Source organism: Molossus molossus, unplaced genomic scaffold (assembly GCF_014108415.1).
Source record: "Molossus molossus isolate mMolMol1 unplaced genomic scaffold, mMolMol1.p scaffold_m16_p_14, whole genome shotgun sequence".
Taxonomy (NCBI): Eukaryota; Metazoa; Chordata; class Mammalia; order Chiroptera; family Molossidae; genus Molossus; species Molossus molossus.
The window spans coordinates 25907612-25923662 of record NW_023425349.1 but is presented as its reverse complement, the minus strand read 5'-3'; the positions used below and the strand labels follow the sequence as shown (position 1 = coordinate 25923662).

Here is a 16051-nt window from a genome sequence, read left to right as displayed (position 1 = left end):
AGGGGCTCCCATACACATACGATTAAATTTTATTTTCTCTTGTTAGTCTTTTTCCTGTTGATTTATTTGGCCAGACAAAAGAACCAGAGGAGGGAAAGGGGAATTTTTCCCTTCCCCACAATTGTTCCTCTATATCCCTTGATTGGGAGCCGAGAAAAGAGGGAGCTCTACTTTCTTGGTAATACCTTCCCAGATTAGAGCTTCTGTCATCAAGCTGAGATGGGACGCAGTGAGGGATCAGTTATGCCACAGATCCTTGCTGTTCTTATCATGGTATACTAGATTTTTTTTTTTAATAAAGATTTCTTCGACCAGCTGGTGTGGCTCACTGGTTGAGCATCGACCCATGCACCAAGAGGTCGCCGGTTCGATTCCCAGTCAAGACACATGCCCAGGTTGTGGGCCAGCTCCCCAGTGGGGGGGGCATACAGGAGGCGACCAATCGATGTTCTCTCTCATCAACGTTTCTATCCCTCTCTCCCTCTCCCTTCCTCTCTCTCTAAAAATCAATAAAGAAGAAAAAAAGGTTTTTATTTTAAAAAAAGATTTGTTCTTGTAGGGGAGAGGGGAGAGGTGGAAGAGGGCATAGAGGGAATAAATGGTGATGAAAAAATTAAATTAAGTGTAAAAAAATAATAAAGGTTTCATTTGCCATATTTCTTTAGGACACTTTCCAGAGATTTTAATGGTTGGGGTTGTTGAAAAAAATTCCCAAAGAGGTGTGGTAAAAGAAAAAACTTTATTTAGGTGAAAAGTTTGCAAAATAGGAAACTGCAAAACCAAAAGTGTGCTCCATTGAGACAAAGAGGAGGATACCTTTTATAGGTAAATTTCCTGACCAAGTTCCCAATTGGTCCATTTTTATGCAAATTAAGTTTCCAAATTCATACAGTTCTGATTAGTTGGAATCATACATTCTGATTGGTCATTATGGAGCAGTTCTGATTGGTCAGTATATATATGCAATGAGGATATATTGTGAAGTTGTGATTGGTTGGGGGTATGTCTCAGATCATTGGTTGAAAGATGAAACCAGGGCTTGGGTACAGTGGTTGACTCAGACAGTGTAAATAAGCAGGGCATAGTGCAGGAAGCCAAGAGTTCAATCTGAAGTTCTTCCCAGAGGAGCCCCTGTCAGCAAATCGCCGTGACTCTTTTTATAAAATTTGGGCCCTCAGTTAAACATGGAAAGTCCTTCTCAGCAGATAAATTCCTTCTTTGGGTTCACATCAAATAAATCTTTCACAGGGTCCACTCTGAGGAGTGGGTCCACAGAGCTCCCCATATCACTGTTCTAAAAGTGGAACTCCTGAGGATTCTAAAGAGGAACTTTAAACATGATCAAAAGATTCTTCTGGCTATTGGGTAAAGAATGGATCAAAGAGAGATCAGAGTGCAAGCAGCCGATACATGGAGTTAGAAGATAAATGGAGCTGCCCAAATGAAACATAATGGTGACTAAAGTGATGGTGTAGAGAAGGTGAAATGGACAGAGACCATATACATCTTTTGTTCATTATTGCAATCTCAGTACCGAACACATTAGAAGATACTCAATAAGTATTTGCTGAATGAAAGAAAAAAGCCAACTAACTGCCAACTTTCAGCTTTGAAAATAAATGTACACATTTTCAAGCTTCCCATCATTAACTTCTCTTTTACTCTGATTCTAGAAAGACTTGTTTTATAAAAAAGGGTGAAAAGTTATAGTAGGAATTCTGGTATATCAAGAAGCCTTTGTGTATACTCAGATAGATCATCTCATCTGAGTCAAGAAAGCTTCACATTTAATCAGAGCCTCGAAGGACAATGCTAGTAATGCTAAAGGAAAGGTGTATGTGTGTGTTGGGGAGGAACAGGGGACATGCCAGACTCAGCTGGCTACTTTTATTTTTTTAGAGGAAAGAAGCATTTTATTTTATTTTATTTTATTTTATTTATCCTCACCCGAGGACATTTCTCCATTTTTTATTCAGATAGAGTGGGAGGGAGAGAGAGGGAGAGAGAGAAAGAGAGGGAGAGGGAGAGGGAGAGGGAGAGGGGGAGAGAGAGAGAGAGAGAGAGAGAGAGAGAGAGAGAAACATCGATGCAAAAGAGACACACCAGGTGGCTGCCACCCACACAACCAACCAGGGCCGGGGACAAACTGCAACCGAGGTACATGCCCTTAGCGGACCAAACCCGGGTCTCTCTGTACCGCAGGCTGACGCTCTAACCGCTGAGCCAAACCGGCCAGGGCGAAAGCAGCATTTTAATTAGCAGAAAGCCTCCGGAATATTGGCTGCATTTATTATCCTAATAAATTTATCTTTGTCCTTTCCTCAGTGTCCTTAAATGTAAATTAAGAGGTAAGTGATATGATCTGTGCAGATCCAGCCAGCTCTAACATTCTAAGAGCCTGTGCACCCATGAACAGAAACCTGCAAGAAATAAATTATGAAAGAAACAAAATGCTCTTCCTATTGGATGATAAACTTGAACTAGGACCAATACATTTATTTGGAATACAAGTTTTTTCTCTCCAACTTCACACAAAGTGTAGTTTAGAAGAAAACCAAAAAAAGAAAAGAAAGAAAGAAAAAGATATTACTGAGCAAATAATCATTATTTTGGTAATTGGCAGATATTCTGAAATCCAGTAATATCTAAATGAATAAGCACTAGCAGAATCTGCTGCCCTTTTCCTATACTCGTTTGATATCTAATAATAATTTCTATTTTCAATTGTATTTTAAGCCTATTTTGAAAGTCAGTGGATCCTTTGAAAATCTTATGAAATATATGGGACACAACATTGTAAAATATACATATTCTCCAAATAATGCATGCAACAGAGTTCCAGAGTAAGTTTATATTGTGATTTACAATTTACAAAGGGCATTTTAAATCTCGTTTAATACTTACAACTCTGAGTGAAACAGTATTAGCTCCATCTTACATATGATAAAATGGGACCTAGATTATTTTTTTCAGGAAGGTAAGAGAATGCACTAATGCTTACCCGACCTCCCAAACCTCCTCAGTGTTGTTGATCTCCCAAGGAAAGGAGATCAAAGCACAATCCTGTCCAAGACTGATTCCCTAAGAAGAAACCCCTTTATTCCAAAGAAGTTGGGGCACCAAAGGGTTATATCTTTCCCACACTTCAGGGGTACAAGAAAATTGCTTTGTTGCTGAGCCCTAGGTCCAGGAGGGAAAGACTAAAAGTTGTAGCAAGTTCACTCAAATTTGCAACAAACTACATTCACATCTTTGAATTTAATTGGTCCCAAAAGTTGCAACTTCTGAATTTATTTTAAAGTGGTCCCAAATTGGCAATGCCTTTGAGCACCTGGCAGAATCGAATGCATATCCTCTCTAGAGGAAAACACCTTTGTCCTTTACCCCGAAGGATCTCATGTATAATTTTTCAAATATAAGAGCAGCACATAGTAAAAAATAATCAAGCACACAAGCAAGGAACCATGAACAAGAACCTTTTATAATAGAACAAACAGATAACACCAATAGACTTTCAGATATTTCTGATGTCAGAATTATGAGACCCAGGCTATAAAACAATTATACCCACTGTGTTGTTGTTTCAAAAGCTGGAGAAAGGAGATTTAAAAAAATTCCTGGAGAAAGTAACCTAACATATTTGAAAAAGAAAAATACCCACAAGAATGTCTATAAATAAAAATTATAATAACCAAAATTAAGCACTCAGTAACAAATTAAATATAATTGTGTACAGAAGGAATGAACTAAAAATAGGTCAGAAGAAATTGCCAAGAATGTCACATATGGAAAATATTAGCATTAAGATACTTGGAGGAACCCTGGCTGGTTTGGCTCAGTGTAGAGCATTGGCCTGCAGACCAAAGGGTTGAGGTCTCAATTCCCAGACAAGAGCACATACCTGGGTTGTAGGTTCCATCCCCAGGGCCCTGGTCAGGGTAATGAAGAAGGCAACCAATCAATGTGTCTCTCTCACATAGATGTTTTTCTCTCCCTCCCTCCCTTCCATGCTATCTAAAAATCAATGGAAAAATATTCTCGGGTGAGGATAGAATGAGGTCTGATGTGTACTCCATTAAAGATCCAAGAGAAAAAGAGAATCGCTGTTTCATCTCTCATATCTTTTTTATTTTTTATTATAAAATTATTTAAATATACATGAAAGAAAAATGTAGAGCGTATAGTACTATAAACCCCATACACCTGTCACCCAGATTCCATGACTATCAAGATTTTGCTGCATTTTTTTCATTCTCTCTTTCTCTTTATGTCTTTGTTGTTGTATTTTAAAGCCGTTCCCAGAGCTTACATCATTTTGCCCAAGGCAATATTTGAATATTAAATGGCTGAGAATTTTCCAAAACCAATGCAAGATACCACTCACAAAAATTTCAACCATTCCTAAGCAGGATAAACAAAAAGAAATCCACATCTGAATACTTTGTACAGAAACCACAGAATACCAAGACAAAGAGAAAATCTGAAAAGCAATCAGGAGTTTACATGACTTGCTCAAGGCCATGTAGCTAATGAATTACAGACAAGCCTCCTTTTGGGGTTATTTAGTTCTAAATTCAGCCCTGGCCGGTTTGGCTCAGCGGTTAGAGCGTGGCCTGCGGTCCAGAGAGAGACCCGGTTTCGGTTCCCGCTAAGGGCATGTACCTCGGTTGCAGTTTGTCCACGTCGATGTTTCTCTCTTCCTCTCTCCCTCCCACTCTACCTGAACAAAAAGTGGAGAAAATGTCCTCCGGTGAGGATACAAAAAAAAAATTTTTTTTTTCTAAATTCAACATCTTTCCTCAATACTACATTAAACCTCTACACTGTAAGCCCCTTGCTCAGGTACCATTCAGAGAGTCAATCTATTTACATCCTCCTTCAGCATTGGGACCAGAAGAATGAATACCCATTCCTTTACTGTTCTGTTTTTACTGGAGGATTAAATCTAGGCATGGGCTTTAAAGCCCAATGACTTTGTGTTTTCATTTATAGATGAGACAGTGACTCTAGGTGATGAGACATATTGAGGATCCCACAGCTAACATATTATTGCCCGGATATCCAGGAAGCTTATGCTTGTGATAAAAACTGCTATCCACGTCCAAAATTTCTGGAGAGAGCTAGTGACAGGAAGAAAGTTTTAAGAGATGGGGAAAAAATATTCCTTCTGGTTGGGAAAAGTTGGGCTGTGTAAATATTTCTTTCATTAATTTCCTGAGAAAAAGAAATTGGATGTCCTTTTTTTTAAAAAAAAAAAAAAAAAGCAGTCAAGCTAGTAAATGAATGCCTTCTCCCTGGGAAGATTAGGAGCAATACAAGAATTGGTAGAATTAAAGCCACTAACAGCTGAGGGTTAAAGGAGACATGAAAGAAGACAATAAAGTGACATTTAATTACAGCCTAGTCCAGACACTGTTGGAAAGTGTGAGCTGTACAGAACATTTTATTATTATTAGTAGTAGTAGTATCATTAAAGATTTTTTTGTTGATTTTTAGAGAAAGAGGAAGGGAGAGGGAGAGAGAGAAACACTGATGCAAATGGAACATTGATCAGCTGCCTCCTGCACGCCTCCCACTAGGGATTGAGCCCAGAGCCCAGGCCTGTGCCCTGAATCGAACCGGCAACCTTTTGGTGCCCGGATCGACACCCAATCAACTGAGCCAGACTGGCCAGGGCTATACAGAATATTTTAAACAAACTGTGTATGAAAGATCAGGATTCAGTGATAGATGAGTTGAAGATTCACTAATTTTGGGGTTGGGGTTCTCATTTATTCATTCAATAAATATTTATTGAGACATATTAATTATGTCTCCATATTTTTAAAAAAAATAAATTTATTCAGGTATAGGTTTCAAGTGTACAACTTGATAAAACCTCATCTGTACACTGCCTTGTACACCCATCACCCCAAGCCAAGTCTCTTTCTGTCCCCATTTCTCCCCTCTTTGCCCACCTCCACCTACTCTAACCTATTTTTCCCTCTGGGTATCACTACCCTGTTGTCTGTGTCTATGTGTTATGCATATATTTTATTTCTTCTGAATCCCTTCACCTTCTTTCATCCAGTCCCCCAACCTCCCTCCCCTCTGACAGCTGTTAGTCTGTTTCATGTATCTGTTCCTATTTTGTACATCAATTTATTTTGTTCATTAGATTCCACATATAAGTGAGATCATATAGTGTTTGTCTTTCTCTTACTGGCTTATTTCACTTAGCATAATAATCCAACATTTAAAAAATAAGTTTATTAAAATTTTTAGAGGATTTCACATTCTTATTATAGAAATTTCATAAAATACTGAAAATATATACAATAAAATGAAATCAATAATTCAGCAACTAAGAGTTAACCACTGATAATGTATTATTGTTTCCTCCTCATCTTTCTTCCATGAACATAAATGTTTTTACAACTATCATTGTGATAAATATCCGCATTCATAAATCTCTGAAAACAATTCTATTTCCTTTGACTATCTTCCTAGAAGTGAGGTGATAAAGGTATAAAATAGCAGAGTTGTTAAGAGATTCAGCTTTTATTCAAATAGAGCTGTATCTGAATACCAGTTTGCCACTGAGCTCAGGCTTACAACCATTGGCTACTTGCTCTGTAAACAAAAGAAAACAAACCAAAAAACAGTAAAAAAAAAAAAAGTGAACCTGCTTCATAATAAAAATTAAAATAATGGTACATGTGCAGCTCCTGGGATGCATATAGTAAGTGATCAATAAATAATTATTGTTGTCTTTGGATAACATGACTACAAAGGCTTTTATTGCCTTTTGTATGCTCTTTTATAAGTGGGTGCATTTTTAAATTAAAAAGTATCCATAGCTATTATTACAGAAAAACATTACTCTTTTCAAAAGATAATGATCTTTCTTTTTTCTTAAAACTGTTTATTAAAAATATGGAACACTCCATGAATTTGCAGGTCATCCTTGAGCAGGAGCCATGCTAATCTCTATATCGTTCCAATTTTAGTCTATGGGCTGCCGAAGTGAGCATGATAATGATAACTTCTTTATTGGGAAATTAAATCATATTTCCATGTCTTTGTTTTTTTTTCTCTCTCTCTCTGCAACACAGAAGTAAGACTGTAGGAATCTCTCTGGTTTTAAAAGACTGTAGAGAAATGATAGCCGTTGAGGCATGTTGAGTGCTTACTATATGCTAGGAACTTCACAGTGATATACTGGGGCAGGGCAGTAGGAGTGGCTGGCTCTGGTACAACAATAGAAGGTGCATTGTCTGTAAAGAATTAAAAAAAAAAACAATTAAGCCAAGTCTGTCTACTTTTTCTTATCACCATATGCCCACAATTCTAAATAATTCAATGCTAAAATGCTCTTCCCTAAAACATCTTTGGTTGATCTATCTTCAAAAATGATAAATTCTTACTATATATATATATTATATAGTATGTCTATATAAACTTATAGATGTATATGTTTATTATATAATATGTATATGTACTATTTATTATGTAATACTTCAAATTAGCAAATGTTTATTACTTATCTCTTAATAAACATTATATTCTAAATAGAAGTTAATCCAGAGAAGCCCTAGTTAAATAGTCAACCCTGACACATGTGGACACAGCTTCAAAGGTTTGTTTAAGAGTAAGTTCATAGCCCTGGCCAGTTTGACTCAGAAGTTAGAGGGTAGGCCTGTGGACCAGAGAGTTCCGGGTTCAGTTCCCGCTAAGGGCACATACCTTGGTTGCAGTTTGTCCCTGGCCCCATGGAGTTGTGTGGGTGGCAGCCAGTCGATGTGTCTCTCTCACATCAATGTTTCTCTTCCTCCCTCTCTCTTTCCTGTTCTATCTGAAGATAAATTCAAAATGTCTTCGGGTGAGGATTAAAAAAAAAAGAGTAAGTTCATAATGGTTAGGAATTGTTCTAGCTCACTTAAGGCATCGTTTGTGTCTCCAACCCTTGTGGTAGGACATATCCCTACACCTAAACAGTAAACATAAATAAACCACGATAGTACTAAAGATAAAGAAACAAAACTGGATTAATTTAATTCAATCATTCTACGTGACCATTTAAAAAAAATTTTTTTTCTTTATTAATTTGAGAGAGAGAGAGAAATGGAAACATCGATGAGAGAGAACACTGACTGGCCGCCTCCTGCATGCCCCCCAATGGGGATCTGGCCCACAACCTGGGCATGTGCCCTGACCAGAAATCGAACCAGTGACCTCTTGGTGCATGGGTCAATGCTCAACCAGTGAGCCACACTGGCCAGGCCTATTTGTTTTTTTAATTGAAGTTTAAAACCTAAAACAGCCCTGGCAGGTTTGGCTCAGCGGTTGGAGCATCGGCCTGCGGACCAGAGAGTCCTGGGTTTGGTTCCCGCTAGGGGCACGTACTAAAAAATAAATAAATAAATAAAACCTAAAACAGTAAAACTACAAGGTGCAATTGTTTAGTAACTGCATATTTTAGTTCAAACTGTGGAGGAGGAAAAATAGCTTTCCCTCTACCCTTCTAGGTTCTTAGCTGGGACACCACGTAATACAAAGACAGATGAACAGAAGAACAAACAAGTTTAAGGACATGAACACGTCCTGTATACATGAGAGATATCAAGGAAAAGTGAGTAACTCTGAAGTGGCCCAAGTCACTACCTTAAATACCATCTGCAGCTAAAGACAAAAGAAAGATGTTGGGGTTTGGGTAGCCACTTTGGGGGAGAAGGGTAACCAGGAAAGCACAGTAAACAAAGTTATGACTTTAATGCAGATTTGTTGGTTCTTTCTTCATTGATAAGAGCTTCTAAAATTTTGGTCATCCTCTTTTCCCAGTACAGTGAGGAAGACACCCTTACAAATGGAGATTTCCCTTATACACGTGCCTCTTACACAAAGATAACTTCTACCTTTTTTCAGAGCTTCTCCTGTTCCTGCTGTTTCTTTAAAAATGATTAGACTAAAATAATCGCTATGCCAAAGAGGCATATTTTGGAGTAACAAATTCTTCAATACAAAATGTACATTTAGTTCTTAAAAATTACACTTATTCTTTTAAATTATTACTTTAAGACTAAAGGGTAAATTAAGACAATTATTATTACTCAACATAATTTATCATCTAGAGGAGTGAGTTTAAAAATGATCTGTTCCAGGTGTCAAACATAACAGGTACGCCATTTGTATCCTTCATTTAATAATCAAGATGCAATTCCACATATGAGGACACAGGTGCTCAGAGACTTCTGTAACTTGTGCAAGGCCCCACAGCGAGCAGTTTGCTGAGCTAGATGTGAAACCCACATCTGTCTGAGGCCAGAGTCCAAGACTGCAACAGTGTGTCAGGAGGTTTGCAATGCTAACAAGAAAGGCAAAGTAAGAAACAAAAATTGTGGCGCTTCAGGCTCCTTTTGAAAAAGGAGACTTGCTTCAAGGAAGCTCATTACTCTTGCCATGAACTTTGACTTCTAGATTATAAATTATCTCTACCAATACTCTCCCAAACAATTACCCAGGGGCCTTCTGAAAGAGTTTATGCACCTTCTCACAGGAACTGTCCTTTTCCAGGAGAAAATAGCCCATTAAATTTCCAAATAAGACTGTTTTTCTTATTACCTGGTTGCTTTAATAGATATTTAATTTTTTTCTAAATAACATTAAAATAATATAAAGAACCTATTTTCAGAGTTTACAAGAGGCTACAATGATAAACAAAATGGGCTTTCTCGGTTGATACCTGAAGGCATTGGTGTCCACTCCATATTAATGTGCCTTGACATTTGCCTCCTAGAGAGGTTCCAATATTTACAGTGTTTTTAAATGCAAAATGGCTCCTAAGTCACAACTTTTAATTCCACTGTGACATTATCCTTTCCTTTGACCTGAAGTCATGAATGAGTTGTGCTAAGCAACACATGAAGAAAACTGCTGATATCAGGAAAAGGGCTGGTAACAGAATCAGAACTTTAATGCTAAAAGTGTTGGGATCAGGTCATTGATGTCTTTCCTTTGGCCAGTTTTCAACAAGAGCTTTGAGTGAAAGGTCTTGGTATGGAAGTACTCACATCCTAGGAAGGCACTTGTGTAAAGAAAGAGGGGAAGGAAGAAAAAATGGTCAGAATTCAAACTTACATTTGTTAAGGGGATATTATATGTCATGAAGATTCTTGTATTTTCATCTTCATAATGATCTAAATGAACTTTATTCACCCCTACTTTGTAGATGGTAAAACTGTTCTTAGCAGAGAGGCTAAGGGCCTTGTCCAAAGTCTCACAACCAGTAAGTGGCAAAATGGATATGCAAACCCATCTGTCTCAAGTCCAGGGATGTTCCCACCATGTTGCAGCTGTCTCCCACACCAAGAGAAGACAGTCTGGAGAAAATGGCCACTTCTATTCCCAAAATGGTAAGATGAAGTCATGAAAAAAAAATGCAGTGGTTGAGAACATGGGTTCTAGAGTCAGACAGCTTGGGTCTACATGCCCATCTTGCCACTTATAACTATGTGATAATGGGCAAATGATTACCTCGTAAAGAGTGATAGTAATGCTTGCCCTATATTTCATTTCTTCTACAGTTCGTTCCCCTTACAGTTATGTGAGGACACATGACTGGTACTAGCTAATGAAATGCAGCTGAAAAAATGTGTGTCATTTCTGGACTGAAGCAGCGTAAAAGCCATGGGTGATTATGCTTTTTTTCCCCTCTTCTCTCTGAGAGGTTGAAAGACTGCAAGTTACACAGGATGCAGCTAAAATATCTTTGAGCCTCCATAAGCCTGGGTACCTGAATGACTATATGAAGCAGATACTACCATCCCACCTCTGCGCAACTGGGTCAACTGCTGTGTCATTCATACTGTGAGGAGAAATAAACCTTTGTTCTATTAAACCACTTAGAGTTGAGGGTAAATCTGTTGTAGCATCATAATTCAGTCTATCAAGATGGTTTTCTTACACCTCATTTCCCTAATCTCTAAAAGAATGATAAATTTTTTTTGCTTAATAGAAGTATTGTGAGAATCAAGTGAGACTTTTTATAGGCTACACCTGAATATATTGTCAAACTAGCAAAAGGCAAGATAAAAGAGTTGAATATATGGCAACCTTGGTGAATCCTTCTCTTTCCAAAAATAAAGGAAAACGAAGTACATGATCAAAGGTTCCTTGCCACCAACTGCAATGTTCTGCTACTTCTCACCTCTAAATGTCTCTTTGACCTCTGACTTTGATTATTCAGTTATTTGACCTAAATTTAAATTTGACCTCAAAGGCAAGTCATAAGAAGGGGCAATCTGGATTTTCTCTAAATCCAAAGAAAACAGGGTATATGCTTTCTAGGAGTGGAGAGAAGATAGTCTGGAGAACCTTGGCACAGTCTCTCTCCTGCTTTTTTTTAAATCCTCATTCAAGGATATTTTTTTTCCCATTTATCTTCAGATGGAGTGGGAGGGAGGGAGGGAGATCTAGATAGATAGATAGATAGATAGATAGATAGATAGATAGATAGATAGATAGATAGATAGATGATAGATAGATAGAAAGAAAGAAACATTGATGTAAAAGAGACACATCAACTGGTTGCCTCCTGCATGACTCTGACCAGGGCCAGGAACCAAACTGCAACCGAGGTATGTGCCCTTGACCAGAATCAAATTTGCAACTCTTTGGTCCATGGGCCGATGCTCTAATTGCTGAGCCAAAGTGGCCAGGGCTCTCTCCTGCTTTTGAAAAAGTCATAAATGAAACTCTATAAGAGGGAGTCTAGGGAGGCTGGTGATAGCCATGAGATGGCCCTTAGGGAGGAGAACAGCATGCCATTTTTACTTTCGTACTCTTTTTTAATGTCTTTCTACATCCCTGTGACTAGCTGCGGGAGAGTAACAGAGCAAAGCTGTCAGACCAGCAGCGTCTTAATTATGGAGATCAGAAATATTTCATGCAATTGACACAGCCTCTACTAAATTACATAGTATTAGGGAAAATGACTCTGTCTAGTGCCAATGAGAAAGGAGCTCTGAGAAAACCAGCAGGTGGATTTTGACAGGTTGACCAGGAAAATAATAATAGTTGGTGGTGGGGGGTAGGGGACTACTTTAAAAACCAGGCTAATGCTACAATTTTCATAGCCTGACAATCTCTTAACAGGACTTGAGAGGAGCTAGGAATGACTGTGGTGAAGCTTCACATTGCTAGTCCGGCTAGACTTCACCGCCCACCCCAGCCCCCTTCCCTTCATTTGGTTCTGCAGCGCCACACTAGGAAACAGAGTATTGGGAAGTGAGTGAGTCGGCGGTCAAATCAGACTTGATTCCCAGGTCATCTATGTCCTTTGTTCAGGTGGAGAAATATCAGTTAGTAACCCTGAAGTGGTAACTTGGTATTCTCAAAAAGTTCAATTACCTTTCTTGGCCTAGTAATTTCCTCCCAGGCACAGGAGAATCTGGTCCTATAAGAATTGATAACCAATCAGAGCATCCTGAAGACTGAATGCTTAGGGCAGAATATGGAGGACTCCTGTCAATCACACTTAGGCAACATTTTTCTGAATTGAGCAGCAGAGTTAATGAGTAAAAGCAACAGCTTTAGGACCTACTGTTTTTATTATTTAATGTCTTCTTCCTCTGTAAGATAGCATCATAGTGACCTGTTTCCTCCAAATCCTCTGCTCTTCTTGTGTGTAGGAGATGCAAATTCCAAGGCCTATGGGTGCAGATGGGAGAAGGTGGCTCCTGTCAGAAGAGACTTCAGAGTGCTGGGAACTGTGGCCAACTGGAGAACTCATGGCAAGATCTCCCATTCCACACACTCTCCTTACAGTGTGACACTGACATTTCTTCCATTGGGGATGGGTAGTGGTGGCAACTATGGTCTCTTCCCTTGAATCTGAGTGGGGCTCCAACTATAGCAAAAGTCATGCTATCTGCTTTCTGAGGCTGGATTATAACAGATAATGCAGTGTCAGCCTGTTTCCTCTCAAAATCCAGTCACCGTGGAGTCAGGAAGCCCAGGTCACAACAGCAAGGTTCCCTGTAAATATCAACCAACAAGCACAGGAATGAGGAAACTTTGAGATGACTCCTGCCCCATCCACTTCCTGACTGCACCCACGTGAGAGCCCTCAAGTGAGAACTGCCAACCTACCTAACCCTACTCAGCCCGCAGAACTGTGAGAGGAAAATGTATCATCGTTGTTTTAAGTCACCAAGTTTTAGTTTAATTTGGGATGCAACAATATATACTGGAACATCCAACATATCATACCCATTTTAAAGACTGTATCTTTGCTTAAGTCATATTGCACCTGGAACTCTGCCATGCCCCCAACCCCACCCATCTTTACCCATCAAAAACCTTCCTGTAGATCAAGGACCAGCTCAAGGGAGCTTCCTTTATGAAGTCTTTCCTAATTATCACATTTAACGGTGGTCTGTTCTTTCTCTGTGCTCTGGACACTTTGCATAATTTCACCATGATCAATAAGTAATTTGGGAGGACTCCCTTCCCCTACAGTCATTTGTTAAAGTATTTTAATATAGTTTAAAAAGCAGTACGTGCTTTTGTCAAAACTATAAACAATATGAAAGTCTATAATTCAGAAAGTATCTCTAATTGGGCTTGCTCTACCTCACCTCAATTTATTTATTTATTTATTTTTTATTGTTGAAAGTATTACAGATGTCCCCCTTCTATCCTCATTGACCCCTTTCTTCCCATTCCCAACCCCCTCCTGCCTTCCCCAGCCTAGTGTCCCTGTTGATCAGTTGTGCATATATGCATGTAAGTTCTTTGCTTTATCTCTTCCTGCCCCTACCACTCCCATTCCCTCCGAGGTTTGTCAGTCTGTTCCCTACTTCCATGATTCTGCATCTCTTTTTGTTGACAGCTTATTTGGTTCATTATGTTCCACAAATAAGTGAGATCCATTATGTTCTTTCTCTGACTGTCTTATTTTGCTTAGCATAATACTCTCCAGGCCCCTCCATGTCATCTCAAAGGGTAGGAGATCTCTCTTACAGCTGCATAGTATTCTATTGTGTAAATGTACCACAGCTTTTTTATCCACTCATCTACTGATGGGTACTTGGGCTGTTTCCAGATCTCAGCAATTGTAAATAGTGCTGCTATGAACATAGGGGTACACATATTCTTTCTGATTGGTGTTTCAGGCTTCTTAGGATACATTCCCAGAAGTGGAATCACTGGGTCCATGGGCAGTTCCATTTTTAGTTTTTTGAGGAATCATTTCAAAAAACTTTTCCCATAGTAGCTGCACCAGTATGCATTACCACCAAGCAGTGTACTATAGTACCCTTTTCTCCACATCCTTGCCAGCATTTGTTGATGGCCACTGTTTTGGCAAGAACAAAGTGATATCTCTTTCTGGTGCCAATGAGAAAGGAGCTCTGAGAAAAAGAGCAGGTGGATTTTTATTTTATTTGCACCTCTCTGCTGATTAGTGATGTTGAGCATTTTTTCATATGTCTCCTGGCCATTTGTATGTCTTATTTTAAGTGTCTATTCAGATCCTCTGCCCATTTTTTAATTTGATTGTTTGTCTGCCTTTTGTTGAGTGTATGAGTACTCCATATATTTTGGATATTAACCCCTTATCCTATGTATTGTTGGCACAAATATGTTCTCCCAAAGAGTGGGTTCCCTTTTCATTTTGATGCTGGCTTCTTTTGCTGTGCAAAAGCTTTTAAGTTTGATGTAATCCCATTGATTAATTTTTTTCCTTTGTTTCTCTTGCCCTAGGTGAGGTATCAGTGAAAATTCCACTACATATGATAACTGAGATTTTTCTGCCTACATTTTCTTCTGGAATTTTTATGGTTTCATGGGTTACATTTATTTATTTATTTATTTATTTATTTTTTAATCCATTTTGAGTTTATTCTTATGTATGGTTTAAGTTGGTGGTCTAGTTTCTTTTCTTTTCTTTTCTTTTCTTTTTTTTTTTGCATATAGCTGTCCAATTTTCCCAACACCATTTATTGAAGAAACTGTCTTTTCTCTATTGTATGCTCTTGCCTCCTTTGTCAAATATTAATTGTGCATACTGCTTTGGGTTGATATCTGGGTTCTGTTCCATTGATCTGTATGTCTGTTCTTATGCCAGTGTCAGGCTGTTTTGATTATGATGGCTTTGTAGCATAACTTGATATCTGGTGTTGTGACCCCTCCCAGTCTGTTCTTCTTTTTCAAAATTGCTTTGGCGATTTCTTTTTTTTTTTTTTTTATCCTCACCCGAGGACATTTTTCCATTTTTTGTTCAGGTAGAGTGGGAGGGAGAGAGAGGAACAGAGAGAGAGAGAGAAACATTGATGTGAAAGGAACACATCGAGTGGCTGCCACCCACACAACCGACCAGGGCCGGGGACAAACTGCAACCGAGGTACGCGCCTTTAGCGGGAACCGAACCCGGGTCTCTCAGGACCGCAGGCCGACGCTCTAACCGCTGAGCCAAACTGGCCAGGGCGCTTTGGCGATTTTTATGGTTCCATATTAACTTTTGGATATTTGTCCTAGATCTGTAAAATATGTCATTGGTACTTTAATAGGGATTGCACTGAATCTGTAGATTACTTTGGGTAGTATGAACATTTTAATTATTATTAATTTTTCCTATCCACGAACATGGTATATGTTTCCACTTTTTTATATCTTCCTCTATTTCTTTTTGCAATGTCCTGTAGTTTTCTGAGAACAGGTCTTTTTCCTCCTTAGTTAAATTTATTCCTAAGTGTTTTATTTTATTTTCTGTTGCAATGATAAATGGGATTTTTTGTTTGTTTCACTTTGAGTGTTCATTATTGGTGTATAAGAATACCATCAATTTCTGGATGTTAATTTTGTACCCTGCTACTTTGCCAAATTCATTTATTAAATCTAGTAGATTTTTGATGGAGTCTTTAGGGTTTTCTATGTACAATATCATGTCGTCAGCGAACCGAATGACAGTTTCACTTCCTTTTCCGATTTGTATTCCTTTTATTTTTTCTTCTTTTCTAATTGCAGAAGCTAAGACTTCCAGCACTATGTTAAAGTATGGCAAAAAAAAAAA

The 16051-nt window shown here is 38.5% G+C and overlaps 1 non-coding gene across 1 annotated transcript; it reads right to left on the bottom strand.

Annotated features, from left to right (window-relative positions):
• Nucleotides 1-6909: 6909 nt before the first annotated feature.
• LOC118630310 lies at nt 6910-7013 on the bottom strand. Its single transcript, XR_004959559.1, has one exon. It is a non-coding gene; the product is annotated as a U6 spliceosomal RNA (small nuclear RNA).
• Between the last annotated feature and the right edge of the window lie 9038 nt (nt 7014-16051).